This window comes from Haliotis cracherodii, unplaced genomic scaffold (genome assembly GCF_022045235.1).
Source record: "Haliotis cracherodii isolate W230 unplaced genomic scaffold, xgHalCrac1.p SCAF_4, whole genome shotgun sequence".
Lineage (NCBI taxonomy): Eukaryota > Metazoa > Mollusca > Gastropoda > Lepetellida > Haliotidae > Haliotis > Haliotis cracherodii.
The window spans coordinates 27,794,733-27,814,698 of NW_027266297.1; the positions used below are offsets into that span (position 1 = coordinate 27,794,733).

General features: G+C 38.4%; 1 protein-coding gene across 2 annotated transcripts in view; it reads left to right on the forward strand.

Annotated features, from left to right (window-relative positions):
* The first annotated feature begins 1,669 nt into the window (after window positions 1–1,669).
* LOC139478384 (probable methyltransferase-like protein 24) overlaps window positions 1,670–19,966 on the forward strand; it is a 41,632-nt gene continuing 23,335 nt past the window's right edge. The window contains exon 1 of one of the 2 annotated variants that reach the window (XM_071260821.1): window positions 1,670–1,779. The gene's annotated coding sequence lies outside the window, so the exon portion shown is untranslated. Of the gene's footprint in view, window positions 1,780–12,417; window positions 12,538–19,966 lie in introns of those variants that run through there. The other variant, XM_071260822.1, reaches the window with a different exon arrangement.

The following is a 19,966-nucleotide window of genomic DNA, read 5'->3' on the forward strand; positions in this document are numbered from 1 at the left end:
TTTGTGTGGCTGCTTGAACTAGTCAGGACTGATGCCGATTTATAGTGCTAGCACACTGAGATACCATGCCGCAGTTTAACATGAAAACCCCACTCAGGCACAGTATACTGACTCCGAGCCGACCAGTCCTTGTTTTAGCCCCTTAATGCCGAGCGCCAGACAGGGTAACAACAAGTACCATCTTTTAACGCCTTTTGGTATGACGCGGCCGGGGTTCGAACCCTGGACCTTCCGCTCTCCTGGCGGACGCTCTACCACTAGACCACCGAGGCGGTCTTTTGTACTAAGGCGTACATCTATGAGTAACTTGATGGATATTGAGATGAATCTCGAATTCGAACCCACGATAATAGGATTCTGGTGGGCCGAACGGACGCAACTCTTCCAAAGGAATTGCGGCGTCTTAGATACTTTGGTCACACGGGCCCTCGCGTACGTAACACATCTTCGACCAATACTGTCCATAATTCCAGGTACAATAACAAAGCCAATTACATAAGCAAGATAAGTCTTTATATATGAATGGAATTCCGGGGTAGAATAGGTCTTCGGCCACCCATGCTTGCTGTGAAAGGCGACTATGCTTGTCGTAAGAGGCGACTAACGGGATCGGGTGGTCAGGCTCGCTGACTGAGTTGATGCATGTCATCATATCCTAATTGCGTAGATCGATGCTCATGTTATCAAACACTTGATTGTCTGGTCCAGATACGATTATCTACAGACCGCCGTCATATAGCTGGAATATTACCGAGTGCGGCGTTAAACAACAAACATCATCATCCAAACTACAATAAATTTCCCAAAACCAGTTGCTAAATGAAATACACAAGAAGAAGCACACACAGGTTTATTCACACAGTGCAATGTCCCACATAGACATTTATCGTCTAAAACTGGCTCCCACAGGAGATAATTGAATAATTATTCGTTATTCATGGCCACTTGAATCGAATATTTATGAATATGCTATCATGTATATTAACATACCCTGTACCTAAAAATATCCATAACAACATATTATATGCATAGATTTCTTTCAATGACAACACTCTAATAATATTTAATTTGATAGTTTTGTGTTCACTGGTCATTGTCGCATTTGAGCAGATACTAGTACCTGGATACGTGCAATATATAAATGTATAATTTATTAATAATTAACAAACCATGTCAAATAATAACACTTAAGACCCTGCTAATTACTGTCTACAAACTGAAAACGATGTTGGATGATAAATAAAATCTCACCCTCGTGTCTTTTGATATCAAATATATCAACACTCGTTGATAAAAGTGGAAAAAATAATCCTCGGCGAGCCTCGGAGTTTTCCCACTTTCATCAACTCGTGTTGATATATTTGATATCAAAAGACCCTCGGGTGAGATTCTCTATTTAACAATTGACGCCAACCATGTGTAAAAAACCCAAAATGGCCGCTCTCCGCACGTAGCACTTCCCCCATTCTAAATTACAATTCGTACCTCAAGTTGAAAGACGGACAAATACCACACATCAGATGTCGATACAGTACCATACCCTAGGGGTTCACTAGTTATTGGTAACTTAAGTCAACAGAATTATAACGAAAATCAGCTAACTTAGTCTCACACGGGTTTTCAAATCGAACGAGGTTTTTATGTTATCATGATCACTGCGCATGTCAAACACCCTTGGGGTCAATTCCTGAACAGGTACTCCCTTGTCAGGTCGTGTTTCTAGACCCAGAGAGTGTTCGGAACTATACTGAAAGGCGGAGACTTGATTGACCACGAATGGTATGTACATATTCATGTGTACCTCTTGTGTGATGTAACATACTAGCCTGTGAGATCTTAAGCTGACAGCGTTGCTTCTTTTTCAGCAGTGCTAATATCGACATGTCCGATAAGATATATTTTGTGAGTGAGGTCATGTGTTGTTGATAACATGTCATGTTGTTGAAAACTATATAACATGACTATGTTGCGTGATTTTTACGAGTTTTGTGTCTGAGTAACTTCGTTGAAAATGGGAATATATATTTTGTGTTCTGTCGTTCACATCACACCACGACACCATATTGTCATACACTTAAATACACTTAAAATACAATTTGCGGTATCAGCTGAGACATTTTGAGCATAAATGTACATTAATATACGATAATTTATTGAGGCTATAAATGTCATAATACTAGGTAAAATAATTCTGTATTCGATAATGGCACAATAACCTGGTTTTACGCCCAAAGAGTTCCGCATGCGAAATAAACTGCCGAAGAAAAGAAATTAAAGAGACCGGATAGTGATGTAGAAATTGATTTTATTTATAACATTGTATATTGTAAAATAGGATCTTCATTGCCAGCGGGAGACGAACAAAAGACAAATATTGTATGCTTTTCTTTAGGGGCGACTGGCCTGTGAAATTAAAAATAACGTACATAGAGTTAGCGTCCAAGTTTCACACCAAGGCGTGGTCTCGTCTAACGCCGACCACGCAACATTCCTAACACTAGACTCGCTCGATCTGTTTGAACAAGTTCGCCTCTGCGTTCCCGCGTTCCCAGGTTGAATTTCAACAGCAGTCAGTTTATGATAACAAGTAGTTCCCCTATGCCACCCCATACACTGTGTGCTGCTTCATCAGCGGACAAGCTGTAGACAGAGGAAGGATATAGAGTGCGTTAATAGGACCTCATCTTATAACTTCGTCTCCGAGAAAAATAGTTTTGAGATACAAGATATGCAATTTGATATTCTGAGCTCATTGTCAGGGTTCACTGACTTCACACAGAGGCCATATTATAGATGGTCTCTGCTTCACTTCACTAAATGATGCCACGCTGAGCTATTCTATCAACGATACGCCTCGGTGATTCCCACTCCCCAAGCCCTACCCGCGCTACACAAAATCCCATAGCAGGAAGTAGAAAAGAATCTTATTTTATTTTGGTGTCTCATATATATACAGAGAGAGAGAGACAGAGAGAGAGACAGAGAGAGAGACAGAGAGAGAGAGAGAGAGAGAGAGAGAGAGAGAGAGAGAGAGAGAGAGAGAGAGAGTTGAAAATGGGAATATATATTTTGTGTTCTGTCGTTCACATCACACCACGACACCAGAGAGAGAGAGAGAGAGAGAGAGAGAGAGAGACAGAGAGAGACAGAGAGAGTCTAGTTCATTAAAATATTCATAGTTAAAAAAATTACAATATCCGGCCAGTGGGCCTATGAGACATCCAGCTCAATAATAACAATAATTATAAATAATGATATTAAATATTAGATGGTTTCAGTTTAAGATTATTCACTACATTCTTACAACTACCAAATATTTATATAAAACCGGATATGTTGATTCTCCTGTATGTACTTTCTGTACAAATCAACCTCAAACAATAATCCACATGTATGATTGTGGACATGTGAGAAAGATTTGGGAGAAACTGTACATTGTGGAAGGAACCATTGATTTAAACAGAGAAAATGTTTTATTTGGATTTCAAGGCAAACATAACAACCCACTGAATATTGTACTATTAATAACAAAACAAGTAATATACAGACAATGTAGGAAAGGATTAATGCCACATTTTGAACACATACAGCATGGGATATTACGTTATTACAATGCTACAAAGGTAATGTCATTCACAAATTGTAACTATGGAAACATTTTTAGTTTTTGGTCTTCCCTCCACACTTTGTTAAAAACTGTTACAGTGATACACCGATACAGTACGTGGACTTTACAGGCAAGAGTTTATATGTATGGAAAGATGTTCATTTCTTGAACTACGTGTACCACAATTGTATTGACTTGTACCTCTCCTCCATCCATTCACATCATAGGCGTACCTGTCATCCGTACACTTTAAGGCTGAGGGGGGAGAAAATAAACATCATTCAGTTTCGCAATGCATACAAACTGCTACCATCTATCAAAGTACACCAAGCAAGGTTTACCATGTATATACTTTCACACAAATCCGTTCCTTTCAAATACGCATCTCTTCACGTCAGACATATAGCACATGTATACCATCACACACAATGTAAAATATCATTCACTATATGAGAAATAATTATCCCATAACACTAAATGTTTACATCAATGATTTAACAAAGGCTGTTTTCTCCGTTGAAATATTTGTAGTTCTAAGGCGGCTAGGGGTGTAACAAGCTTATCATTCTGCATTAAGAATGAGGTCTGGTCGGCAGGGGACATCTGTAAAATGTTGGGTTTAGGTTGGATGCTAATTTCCATTAATTGTACCTTAAATATGAATTGAGATTACAACCGACAAGAAACTGTATCTCACCTTTAACGCCATTATTACAGCGTTTACAAATTCTGCCCTGAAGTGTAGTTTTAGGGCGAGTAAATCTACCTAATTCTATTTTTAATGTCAGGGGACGGTCGGGTAGCGTAGTGGTTGAAGCGTTCGCCAGTCACGCCGAAGACCCGGGTTCGATTTCCGACATGGGTACAATGTGTGAAGCTCATTTCTGGTGTCCCCCGCCGTGATATTGCTTAAAGCAGCGTTGTCCGGAGTAGAATAGGTCTTCAGCAACCCATGCTACCCGTAAAAGACGACAATGCTTGTCGTAAGAGGCGACTAATGGGATCGGGTGGTCAGGCTCGCTGGCTTGGTTGATGAATGTCATCGATCCCAGTTGTGTGGATCGATGCTCATGATGACAATCACTGGATAGTCTGGTCCAGATTCGATTATCTTACAGACTGCAGTCATATTGCCGAGTGCGGCGTTAAACAACAAACAAACAAACAAACAAACAAACAAACAAACAAACAATTGATTTGTGTCGCCTTAGACGATTAGGCCACCCATTGCCTGCTGGTTTCAGAACAAATATACTTTCACGATCTATTAAACATCTTCCTGATAGCAGATCCCTCGCTATAAAATCGATACTTGTACCCCGTTTACATAAATCTTGGATAAGGTCCCTTGTAATCAGTATTAGTCTTTTTTGACCCGATACACGTCTTCCGACACGATTCGGGCAATTTACATTCAATCAATACGTCTTCATAAATGTTTGATGTTTCCACAACAACGGGTGGAAATGTTATCGGTAGATCATTCATTTGCAAAGTTTGGGATAAATTCTTCAAAGACTTTGGAAAAGATCATGGATGCCGTATGGTCAGTCAAAGACTTCAAATCACATCATGTATTAGGTTTGTTCAGCGGGCGAATTCGTAGCCGCATCACCTCAATCATTGTCAAATAATATTAATGTGCATATTTGCCGTACCAAGAATATAGATAGATATTCAGAGCATATATGTTTCAATGATATTGCAAATGAACGTATAACAGCAGAGTTGTTAGATTTTATAACATGTTGTTTTTATGCCTATTGTTAAACATCGGAATATACTTTGCTCTAAGCAGTTCATACTTATCACATACTAATAAAACATGAAATTCATCCTCAATTTCTCCTCATTAGCAGTTTTTACATGTACCCATTTCAACGTCCCTTTTCACATCTACGTCTAAAATGTACACTGAAATTGTGGAATGATACTCTGAATTTACATAATGCCATAACAAGCGATTTATCATCTGACATCCTTATATATACTTCTCTGGTTCTATAGACTTGATATCCTTGTAATGGTTAAGGAAACGAGAAGAAGATATACTATCATGCCAGTTTTGACTGTACATATCCTGTAACCTTTGCCACCCGTGGAGTGTAGGCGACATGATACCAATCCCTAAATATGTAAAACTATCTACAACTTCAATTAAAATACCATTCTAATGCCACTGCTCTAGAGCTTTAATTTTACCACCTTTCTAAAACAACTAGTCTAGTTTTAAGGAATATTAACTTCTAATTACCTCTTAGGGGCGGTTGGGTAGCCTAGTGGTTAAAGCGTTCGCTCGTCACGCCGAAGACCAGGGTTCGATTCCCGACATGGGTACAATGTGTAAAGCCCATTTCTGGTGTCCTCCGCTGTGATATTGCTGGAATATTGCTTTAAAAAAGCGGCGTAAAACCATACTCACTCACTAATTACCTCTTATTCGAATAAGCGTATGATGAATTCAGCTGTTGCCCATAACAGTTTCAGAGAATATCACAAGGTCATCAGCGTGCATTAACAGAAGGGTGCTAAACAATGTATAACCTGTTACATTAAGTTTCAACGAGTTGTCTATCCAGCATTCACACAGAAATACAGTATCATAAGTTCAGAGAACTGTTTTTGATTTTTATCCTCCATGTTCAAGGATATGATTTTAATCTGCGCTGACACCGGTACCACACCCCAGGAGTGTCGCACTTCGACGTGGGTGCTCCAGGCCGTATATAATTTTACCCTCGATGTACAAAATTGTCACATACAAAAAATGTTTCCTTGTTCTCAGGTTTAGCCTGCCTGCATGATGACACCAAATATTTCCTTATTTCTTGTATTTCTTTGGGAAATGTGTGTGTGTGTGTGTGTGTGTGTGTGTGTGTGTGTGTGCTTTGGTTGCTCTGACGACTGGCTGCCGTGGGGTAAGAGTTCACAAGGTTGACCGTGGGGGCTGCCATGTGGACTCGGTACCCCATACTGGATGTATGAAGTAGAAAAGTTAGTATATCATCTACGACAAAATATTAAGCTCTCAAAACTATCATAGAATAAATCTACACCTTAGCTCGAATCGCTGAGCTTTGTGGTCAGTTGGCGGAAATTGCGAGCCAAGGAAGTAATTAAACTGTAGACTGAACTGACAGACCATATCACCGAAAGCCCAATGTAGACGGCCAGATGACAATCTGATGCTAATTTGTAAGTGACAGCCATCTGGTCAGCAGGGATACGATTGTATGTAAGTACCAGATGTACGTTACAGCTACTTCACCACTCTCCTTCCACGTGGTGCTTGACCACGTTGATCACGTCAGCACCGTGTGGACGGACAGACAGGTTCAGGCAGACAGGCAGAGAGACGGACAGTTTATTTAAGTCTCACTCATGTTCAGCAACATTACAAACAGGTTATAACAGGTTATGGAGCATGAACTAGACCGCCTGAAAGTCTGTCTTCAGAATAATAGCAAGACAATGATGGAATATGGATATGCCGTCTCCCATCTGGGTGCATTGTAATATTTTATTGTTGTGATATAATGCAAATGTAAATGTATATAAAATTGTATAAGAAAATAAAGAATAATGTAAAAGAATGTGTTTGAAGAATTATGTGAAAGAAATGTGTTTTATGGCTCATATGGTAATCATTTGGAATAACAGCTACCTCAGTCAGTAATCTGTATTTAATCCCTCCATTGTTTGTGGATTATCCCGGGAGATTACCTTAATGACAATGACAAAATGACAAATTGCTTATTTTTTTCCGAATGTGAAGATCGGTTAAAATTTGCTTACGAACAGGATTGGCATTGGTCTTTAGCAAATAGTTCTAAAATGTTCCATTATACACTTTTCAAAAATTCATTCAGTCTAGAGTTGTATTTGTCTGCTATCACTATCAACAAATTTCGTGTTGCACTAGCCCAGTTTCGCTGTAGCTCCCACACTCTCCACATTGAGACTGGTAGATACGTTAATACTCAAAGAGAGCAGAGATTGTGCAATAGTTACAACCAAAGATATGTCGAGAATGAATATCATTTTTTTATTAATGTGTAACGCTTATGATGAACTTCGTCTTCAGTATTTACCAAGGAAGTATTTTGTACATCCTACTCTTGCTAAATTCAATATGCTTATGGTGGTAAACAATGAAACTGTTATTAGAAATGTTGCAACTTTTATATACACAAAGCCTATAAATGTTAATGATGGACCAAATATTGTACCATATGCCGCAGGCCTACACATGTACATGCATAAAGAATTGAATTGAATAACAGAAGAAGAAGAAGAAGAAGAAGAAAATTATTTTATTAAAGTGTCACATGCTGCAGTACTAAATATATTGACATATAAACATTTCATTAAAAAAAAAAGAGCACCCGGCCAGTTGGCCTACGAGACACTAATTACATAATGGTACATTTAAAATATATAAAAAAAAGAAAGGAAAAATTAATTGCAACTTTATATATTACTACACCCACACCCACACCCATACCGATACACCTACACACACATCTGCATTAAAATCCCGCTCAAAGCATTCAAACAGGTAAGCATACAAACAGGTAAGCATACATAACACTCACAGCAATCTCATTCAGAACACTCACAACAATTTCACACAGAACACTCACAACAATCTCATTCAGAACACTCGCAGCAATCTCATACAAAACACTCACGGCAATCTCATACATGTCATACATCTATACACATATGCGTCCATATACACACAACTTAATTCATCAATCGTGTATACTCACCTACATGTATAACCAGCATACATACTAACATACCAACCTACATACATACCTATATCCATCAAACATAAATCAATCCGTATTATACATACACAGGTCCATCCATACCTAAGTCCGTTCAAACACATCTCAATCCAAATATTCTAACACACATACAACCATACATCCATACCTAACAGCTACCTCAGTCAGTCAGTTAATCTGTATCTGTAAACCCTCCATTGTTTGTGGATTATCCCGGGAGATTACCTTAATGACAATGACAAAATGACAAATTGTTTATTTTTGTCTCATCAGAGATACAGGTTATAGGCACATACATCATTATAAAAGTACACTATAAAGTATCTCTGCCACTCACGATGTGGGTTATAAGAGACCATACATAATACATAGTAAAACAAATTGAGTAAAAAACATATAAAAAGCAATATAAATATATGGTGTTATTGGTAGTGAGATTTTCTTCGGACAGCCCTTTTGTAGCACATACTACCTAGTGTTGAAATAATATGATAATCATTTAAAATATATACAAGCTCAATATAGTTTAATTTAATTAGCTCAATTTAAGTTGCCATTTGTGGGGTTAAATAACTGTGGAAGGTGGGTAACACGGATATCGTCATAAAGTGAGCAGTGGAGGAGAAAGTGAGTTTCATCTTCTACACATCCAGGGCAATATTTACAAAAACGTTGGTTAACTGGCACAGGAGGATTAGAATAACGTCCCAATTCAATCTCGAGCTTCATCGAACCGCATCTTAAAGATGATATAACCGACCTTTTATAAGGAGGACATAAGGCTCTGTATAAATAGCTGTTTTAAATGTTCTGTAGGTTCTCATTTTCGGTTTAGTTTCAAATGATTGAAGCCAGGTGTCATTATCATTGGACTTGAATGAAAGTTCTATCCGAGATAAAACCCATCTTGCACTCTTTTCATTACATCTTCAAATATCTAAAAGTCCATATTTGTCAAAAATTCGTTGAACTCTTTTATCCCATGAACTACCACACTGTAAGGACCATTTGTGTATCTTCTATGTAAGACTCTGTACGGGAAGACGTTCAAACCTGCACCACAGACGAGTGTTTCTAATTAAAATTCCAACTGTGGGTCAGTCCATCCCATGACGCCCCGCACAGCGAGATTACATGTATTACGTTGTACTCCAAGGAAAATACGACATGCTCTATGTTGCACACTATATACCTGTGGATATTTACATATCCTTAATTACCCTAGACAAGACCTGCCGGCAAAGTGGGAACACACCGTGACAGTATCATCCTTCTGTTGTCATTACCTACTCATGTTATCCCACTCATGCAATTGTTGTTACTGTTCATCCTCCCCCTACTATAACATTCTGTACTCAAACTCCAGGCCAAACACAGTCAACAATATTCTATACGAATATACAAAACTATCGGACCAAGGGCAACAGCTGGAGCTGTGTTGGATCCCCTCTCACATAGATATTCATGGAAATAAAAAAGCAGACTCACTGGCGAAGCTAGCTCTAGACAAAGCGGATATACAGCCTATTCCCTTTAGTAAACTAGGGATGAAAAGCAAAATCATAGCCTCTATTGCCCAAAGATGGCAAGTCCAGCGGGACGCAAGTAGGATCGGCAGATGACCATACAAAATTCAACTTTTCTATATACAACTGTGACGTCATATCTTTTGCATCACAATGAGCGATACGACTAGTCTTCATAAGTGTGTGGGGCGGTCGGGTAGCCTAGTGGTTAAAGCGTTCGCTCGTCACGCCGAAGACCCGGGTTCGATTCCCGACATTGGTACAATGTGTGAAGCCCATATTGCTGGAATATTGCTAAAAGCGGCGTAAAACCATACTCACTCACTCACTTCATAAGTGTGATGTGCGGGATGTGCAGTGTAGAGCGAAAGCTTTGCAAATTCATGCTGCTTCACTCAATGTATTTGCTGACACCAGAGAGTTCGCGTTTGTCATGGTAGAATGGAAAAAACATGCTGTGAATAGACGATTTACTACTTCGCTTTTATCCAGTGAACCTCTCAAGAATGTTCAAAATATGTGTGTCGATGACTTCGAGAGTGTTTTTTATAGACCGTAACCGGCTTATATTTGGCAGTATTCTCGCTTGGACTTTGACCTCGTATTTTGCGTTTGATGAAAGTGTGATAGTTGTGTGGTCAGTTGTAGGAAATGACGAGCAAAGGAAGTGATTAAATTATGGACTGAAACTGCCCGTGTCCACTGTATAAATAGAGATATCACTACAATGATATTGCATCACAATGCTTTTCAGACCATTGCGACGTCATCGGTTACCATGCCGTCAGAATCAAATGGCACCACTTCCATGGCACTGAAACGTGTTAGTTGTACTTTTTACACTCACGTTATTGGTTTTTACCGTTACTGACAAAAAATTGAAAGAATGAATTTGGATTATAAATAAAATCATCGTCAACATACTCGTCGAAAAAACTCCTCGGCAAACTTTCAACAACTTGTGTTGATATTATGCTGTAAAACGAACCTCGGGTGAGATTCTATATAGATCAGAGAGTTGTACATATTGATTCTATAACTCTGCTTTAGTGATACTGTTGACATTTGAAAGTGAAACCCAATCTAACTTGGTCTTTATGAATTATTCATATTACTTCATCAATTGCCTGCATTTAACAGTATCAGCATTTGTTCATGATATGTTATTTTTTGTAATATACGATACCCTGTGCAAAATTAATAAAATCCCTCAACCCAAATTGTAACCGCAGAACGATATTTTGAGAATCAGAAAAAAGATATTATGCGTGCGCGTCCACAACTGATGCCAAATCCTCTAATCAAACAGACTTGACTATTTCATTGCGGATATAATTTCCAGCTCACATGGCCTAGACAGGTCCATTCAGCAAGTAGGTGTTGCCACAGTTAACCTTATGAATAAACATTATTGATATATAGTAAGCGATACCACACCTACAATATGGATTTCTCAAAATCGAGGGTCGTGATTTGTGTGGTCAGGCTCACAGGCTTGGTTTGGTGCATGTCATCGTATCCTAGGTGCATAGATGGGTGCTCATGATGTAAATCACTGGATTGTCTGGTCCAGACTCCAGGTTATTAACAGACCGCCGTCATATAGCTGGAATATTGTTGAGTGCGGGGTTAAACAACAAATAAAACAATTCTAAATACAGAGCCTGTAATCACAATCTCCACGGTAAAACGCATAATTATGTGGAGTGGCTTTCTCAGAGAATATGTACTAGTATATAATAATTAAGAAATGAGCGACGAGTGGGAGTTGTTTGTCGAACTATCAAATACTGCAGGGAGAATAAACCATGATAGGCGCAGCCCCGAGTTGTTTATTCGCCCTGCGGTGATTTAATGTATGATAAGCAACCCTCACTCGTCATTTATTTCTTATCAGATATCAACATGATGTACTGCCTCTTTAACAATGATGTAATTAATAATTCAAATAAATTATCATTTATTATTTTATTAATGGTAACTCCTGAATACAATCCCAAATCGGCAATATCGGACAATTTCAGTTTATGCACAGATGGATTACCTGTCGATTACCTGTACCCGTTCTCCCAGTGCCGATTGTCATATTTTCCCAGCATATGTGCGTTGCCAAGTTACATTTATGGGGAACAACTTACGAGACACCCCCCTCTAAAAAATAACGTCGTTCAACTTACGACGTCATCAAGTTGTGGGCGCATGTTTGAATTTCCAGAAATGATGTCATGATAGAACAATGTTTTATCGTGAAGTTATACCACGGTTATTCTTCATTCTTCTTTGCGATTTATCGCGTAGCTATTATAACAATATAGTTTCCCTCGTACATTATGCGACCGCCTCCATGGTCTTGTGGAAGAGTTAATCCCACTTTCACCTCACATTGTTCATTATGCTTGGAGTTCAATCAATACACGACGCTCGCTAAACTGTACCAATGCCACGTCACGTGACGTTCTCCTTTCTGCGCATGGCAAACACCTGAAGCTATCCGGGATTGATATTGAGGCCGAGGCTTAGTTGTGGTGGTCCACCGCTGCGATCGGATATTGTTGGACGTACACGAATGTCCTATACACTCAAAGAATTGCCTCAAGTTATACTGCAGCTGGTATGTACTTTTCTGTTGACAATGTACCCTATGGTTGATAAATAGCAGTGGGTCTGTCACTTTATGCATTGGTATTTTACAAGAAAATCATTATTAGCTTTTTGCTTTTCCAAATTAGACACTAAATTACTTTCGTCGATGACAATAATCAGTTTAAAATAGTTAACCACACGTACAAGTACATGACCGACTACTTATTTGCCTTTATCATGTGTGGTGATGTTTATGATGTCGTATAACAACCGTTGTATGATGGTACATAGGTATGACTTAGAAAGAATCACCTTTATGTAATTATTTATAGTACAGGTGTGATATTCAGCTGTGTTAAGTCAATACACCCGTGCCAGGTATCCGCCCCCACATGCGTTCTGAATCACACCAACTTGGTCCTATTCAATATGAGTTGCACCCGACTCGCCTAAAAAAATCTGACCCGACTCGCCTAAAAAATATATATGATATTTTGGTATGCGTTTGGCAAATATAACTTAGGTTAGGCCTAATGATCACAATTACTAGTATATTCATACACAAGTATGGAAATAATATAGAAAACAACAACGTATCATCCATAGAATTTGTCTTCTGTCATATTTACATCTGCACTTCATGTTGAGTCAGTGAGTCAGAGCCCAGTCGGTTACGCTATTGGGACCGAGACTACAACACTAACATTTAGGTACATTATGTGTATAAAATGCATTACTATGCATTTCTGATAGTTACATACTTATTCTAAAATACAAAAACCGACCGTAGTTCGCTCAAAATCTTTTTAGGCGAGTCGGGTCAAAATCTAATTTAGGCGAGTCGGATTTTAGGCGAGTTGGGTGTATCCCTTCAATATACATGCACTGGACGTCCATCTGGCCGAGAGAGGTGGACGATGGCTCAATTCTTGTTTAGTTGAAGGTGTGTGTGTTGCTTCGTCTTATAACACGTTATGGTCTGATAGTCACAAGTTATGGTCTGATAGCCACCTGTCTACCCTCTGTGCACAATGGACTTGGTCCTTTTGTATTCAACAGGGATGTTCTCATTGTCTATAGTCTGTATTCACCTGTAGTATATGGTGTCGTTTTCACCTTGTAAATACAGTTCTCTTCTCGGGTGTCAGTCCCATCTCACCAATTTAAATAAAAGTAACTGAAACAGACTATAGCCGCAGTTTATAGAAAAGTCTCAACACGCAAGGTTGATTTGACATACACTGGGCCGGCAATGAGCTGGCTGAGAATATGACCCGGCTTGCCTGACCTGCCCTCTTTGTGTGAACTGGTTATACATTTCTGTTGGGCGTTTTAGTACAGTTATTGTGTTATTCTAAACGTCTTTCACTTGCTTTGTGTTCTCTCTGTTGCCTTGGTAACTAAAGGTCAGTCACTCAAAGGTCAGAAGCTATCAGCCGAGTCATATGAAGGTCGGGGCCAGCATTTTTAAAGGGAGGAGTCCAAAGTATTTAAATCCCACCTCATGTACCCCTACTGCCTACAACATACATTCAAGTCCCTTTATTCCGACATGGTTGGTTGCATATGACAAAAAGACTATGATGCAAGTGCAAAATCGTTTAAGTGGATAGCAACAGGAAAACAAAATACTAAATGATGTCGAACTGTCAGAAGTATTCATAAACCCGTCTATTTGCTCTACTTCATGGCTGGTTTCAAAGGTCGAGAGAACTCTTAAAGACCAATCATTCTCAACAGTGGCGAGAATGTATCTTATCAAGTTCAAAAGTTTATACTACCAACATTTAAAAGAATTACCAAAATTCGAAAAATTTCATTACTTCCCCAAACTATCTACTTGCCAAGTTTACAATTTCGAACATCCAGTCATCATTTGCCCATTGAAACCGGCCGATGGCGAGGGTTACTGAGAGAAGACCGTGTTTTGCAAACTATGCAATTCAACTGCTGCTGGAGACGAATTTTACTATCTTTTTAGTGTAAAACACTAAATGAGATACGCGTGTGTAATCGCAAGGTAAGCCTTGCGCTTGGGCAGGGTCGAGTCAAAACTAGTCAACAGCAGAAATAAATACATAATTTAAATAATATAATAAAACATTAACATGCACAGGTGGATGGGCGTGGTTTGCGTCTTGCGTCGGTATGTCGCTGACATTTCCTGATCTGTCATAGTGCATCTACAATACACCACTTCTGCCCATTTTGCAGATTCTATAGAACTTTAATGAACTTTATTTTTCTCCCTAAGGCTGAACCACTTCCCCCACGGCAAAAGAGAAATGTATTGAACATGTGATATTATATTGACAAAAACATAGCAATAATTTCTTAGATATTATTTTCGAGCATATAATTGATATAAACTTAGATACAGATTTCATATTGGATGTACAAAATAGGCGTTGGAAAGAGACCATACACAGTATGCCAACAATAGTATATTTGTTTAGATATGCACAAATGTGTATCTTCTATACATGAAACTACCTTTACAAAAAAGATCTGCTACCTCGGGACGTGGGGTGAAATCTCCAAAGTTATGCACACAACTTCAGCAAATTGTATGCAAAGGATAACACTCGCGATCGCTTTCGAGGTTTGGTTTGAAAATGTGAAAACCGTATAAATACAATAAACACCATAAAGAATAAATAGACCAATGGGATACCTTATTGTGAAAGAATAACAGAGTCTGTCTGAAACGAATTCGATGACAGCGTGCGAGAAAAAGGCCACGTGCAACATGCAGACAGACAGACAGACAGACAGACAATAATTTATTAACGTCTCACTTCTGTACATACATAAAACAGCTTTGTACAACGTGACATAGATAAAATGTACAGAACCATTCAATAGAATTATGAGAGACGAATTATCACAGAATTTATACATAAATGATATAAAGATGATATTGTAAAAAGTTATCCATATAAAAGATGTTTTCTACGATTAAGAATTAAAAAGCAGACTTTGGCAAGTATAAAACACACACTGGAAAATAAAACAAAGTTTGTCGATATCAGGTATATCTAAAACATTATAAGATTTAGCAATACATTCATTAAAATGAGTTGCCCTGATATCATCATATAATGCGCAGTGAAACAAAACATGGACCTCGTCTTCAGACAACTATGGAATACTGTAAGGGACATTCTCGCCTTCTGAAGTCAGTCAAAAATATGGTTAAACACATTTTTTATCACCTTCCCGGTGGCTCAGTGGGAAAATAGTGGGTTACATTACTAAACGTGAAATCGAGTTATGTAAAGTGTAACAACTGAGATGTAAAACCTCTGCAGTTGTCAGGCGAATGTGTAACCTCTCACGACGTTACTATTAGATATCCATGTGGCAGTAGACTTATTCATTTTTTAGTCAAGCGGGTCGGGTTTCGGACACGCAGCTAACCCCTGTAAGGGCAGGTCATTTTTCACAAAATCCCTCTTATGAATACTCGGAACATACCACCACGTATTAATGCTGCTTCTGTTAACAATATTAAGCTTATCATGACCCGTGAAGATCCAGGGTAGAATAGGTCTTCAGCATCCCATGCTTGTCGTAAGAGGCGACTAACGGGATCTGGTGGTCAGGATCGCTCACTTGGATGATGCAAAACAAACAAAACAGTTTATCATCATGTATTTGTAAAATGTATTTTGTATGTTGCCTTCATTGGAGGGGTATTGTCGTAAGTGTGGTTTGCCGTTCCGTGTAGTCATGGTCAGTTAAGCTGGCTGCAACTCGCCTGGTCATCGGATATTCTCTGACCGTTACTTCTAGTTGTCCTATTGATATAAACATATTTATTTCAATAAAGTGGAGGGATTGGCAACAAGCAAATTTTGCTTATCTGAATGTCTTTCCCAAACATGATACATATACAAACTACAATATATTGAAAGTTACACGAGAAATAGCATACATTGTATAATTGACATTAAAGATAAGTATTGTTCTGTAAATGTTTAATTACTGTATTATCTTTCGTAACTACAGTTACGTTATTATTTGCATCCAACACACCATCGCAGTATCATATGGCAAAGCCAATATCTCAGACAAAATCTCTAGATAGTTGTCCTATTCATGTACGATCACCCACACACCTAAGGATTAGGAAACACAATATTTTATACACATATAAGTTTACTCAGCCAGTGTATCTGAACACAGTTCCCTCATTGCGGGTTGCTAATGGCTACATTGGAACAGACTATAGCGACATTGCAGGCCGCAGATACAGATAATCAGCTTCGGCTACAGACAAGTGGCTGAGTATGCAGATAATCCGTTGAAGTTGAATACTGAGAGAAAGAGAGAGAGAGAGAAAATACTGTACTGGGATGACAAGTATCACATACCCACATATTTAAAAGTCGATATTTGTTATTGAATACTTTAATTACTAAATGTTCCGTTCCGTCAGACACCCCATACGTCAGACACCCCATCCGTCAGACACCCAATGTGTTAGACACCCCATGTGTTAGACACCCCATGTGTTAGACACCCCATCCGCCAGACACCCCATCCGTCAGACACCCCATACGTCAGACACCCCATCCGTCAGACACCCCATACGTCAGACACCCCATCCGTCAGACACCCCATGTGTTAGACACTTTACTGAATAAATAAAGTGAGCTTACCTGTGCTGTAATGGGCTCGTCCAAACTAGTTAGACTGTTTAGAACTACTTCCACTGACCAATGAAATAGGGATTAAAGTAACTATAAGCTCTCTGGGAAAATGAATTACAGTGTATATATAATACACTGATAACTACCACTAATTAGGATTACTGACCAGTGAAAAGGGATTAAGATAACGGAGTTAACTATAAGCTCTCTGAGAAAATGAATTATTTGAGTTTAAACTAGATTGTTAACTAGGATTTTCTAATTTAGTTGACAAAACAATAATTTACCAATTTATATTGAATTCTTACCATCAAAGATAAGACCCCTATATAATCCCAACTCAAAACTAGCATAAAATGGATTAGAAGGGAACATGGCAAACTTTATTGACAGCTTCCTGCAAGACAGGTCGCTATCAGTTAAAATAGGGAACAATCTATCTGATCCTATGGCACTGGACAATGGCACGTCACAAGGCAGCATTATAAGCCCAACCCTGTTTAACATCATGATCAATGATCTTTTTGATCATGTCAACTCACCTACCCAAACTTCTAAATTCGCTGATGACGGAGCAATATGGGTAAAGCACAGAGATATTTCACAAATCAGAAAAAACTCCAGTCAGCCCTGGACGAAGTAGATCAATGGTGCAATAAATGGGGATTCACCCTTTCAAGTGAAAAACTGTTGAAAGTTTCATTTATATACCTAAAAACCCATACACCTAAGTCATTCCAAAAGAATCTTGAAGAAGAATGGTTAGACCTTTTGTTATTCTTTAATGATTTACAACTTTTGCAAGTTCAAATTAGCAAAATCACCTGAAACAAGAAAGAAATCAAGTCTAGCCTGTTTCCTTGGATTCTTTTTCCCCCCAAGTAAATTTCCTTACATCTTCATTTCGATCTCTCCAGATATCAACTAAATTAAGATTTTGGAGTTTCTATAACTATATTTCTTGCTCTTGGATTGTTAGTATTTTTATAATTTTCAAGATCAATAGTTGGATTCAAAACCAGGTTCCAATCTCCACATATAACAATAGAATGATTTTCAAATTCCTTGATATTAGTAAAAAATGTTTTATAGAAATTTGAATCATCCTGGTTAGGTCCATAAACAGTAGCTAGAGTCATCCTTATGCCTTCACAAGTTCATTACTTCTTTTCACTTATTCTTTTGTGCTAGCCCACTGCAATTAGCAGAAACTATTTGCATCTTATTAGCCATTGAGATAATAAATAGATACATGAAAATTTGTTTCTCTGTTGGTTGCCTACTGAATTGAATATATTTTTTGAAATGTAAAAAATGAAAACAAACACAAAAATGGTGTGCAAAACAAACAAAAAGACTCCTTAACACCCATGCCATACTTAATCCCAACTCATTATAACAAGAAAAACACTCAAAGCCACTTTGTGACCCCAGGACATCACTAGTCCCAATACATAAAATTGTTCAATGACGAAAATGCAATCTAATATTTAAAAAAAAAGTATTCAATTTTGTAACCGAGCACTTCATTGTAAGCACGGGTGAAAATGTGTTTTAAGCAGCATGGAATTAATCGTGATAAAGTTTAGGTGTTACAATCTGATTCATATTACCTTGTTATTTTTTGAGTTAGAGAGAAAAGGAAAACACGAGGAGGGGTGATAGCTCTGGTTCTGCAATGTGAACAATGCATATTTAACATGTTACTGCACATCCATACAAAATAAAGCTTGTTTAATTAAGACAGCAGGTCAACTCCAGATTCCCAAAATAATATTCCCTAACATCTTTAACACGTTTATGTTGGATATGGGTTAAGTAGGACAAGATGCATCGTTAAAGTCAACACTGCCCGGCGAAACAGCTGATCACTATGTGCACGTATGACTCATGAGGACACTACACAACAGCACACACACATACACGTAATATGAACAATTATAAACGCTGTACACAGAAAAGCGCCAATTTGTACATATCGCTATTTCAATCCTTGAGTAAGAAGTAGGTTTATATAAATGATAGCTTGATAATGTAACTATCATGTATCAGTTTCAGTTCGATTTGGTCTAATGTGATTTAATCAATCTGGACCGTATCGTTTCCACAATTATGGTATAATATGAGCATAATTCACGGTAAATGACTTTTGTTGGCCGGTAAAACATGTTTTTCTTATGATTATGGCGAGGGTTTTATTCAACATGAATTTTATAAAGCCACTGTACAAATACGCCCTCAATGCCACCTTTATGCCATTTGCCCTCATATTTTATATGCATGACGTAAATCGGCGTGATCAATGAGACGTTGCTATGGTGCACAACATCATGCCGTTGGACGATTAGTTTGTCTTTCATGAACTATATTTTGTTAACTTCCATAGCACATACCCTTTTATTCTTCACATAACTGTTTATGGAAATTTAGGTTGGTGTGGTTCAGAAATCTAAATACAAATGTAACTATATTTAGACGTACCCTTCCATTTTTTAAAGGGAAGGGTCGAGAAGCACGACGATTTGTATAAGATCTCCAAAGTGGAATCCTGTGACAAATATCATTTGAGCCACTGTGGAATGCCACCGTACACGCACAGGCCACACTTATTATTTTGACATATTGGTATATTTGTTGTCAACAGGGACCACTTTCATGGTCCAGTGGATAGAGCGTCAGCCTGGACAGTCGAAGGTCCATGGTTCCATCCCCGGCCGCGTCATACCAAAAGACGTTAAAAGATGGTACTTGTTGTTACCGTGCCTGGCGCTCGGCATTAAGGGGCTAAAACAAAGAATGACC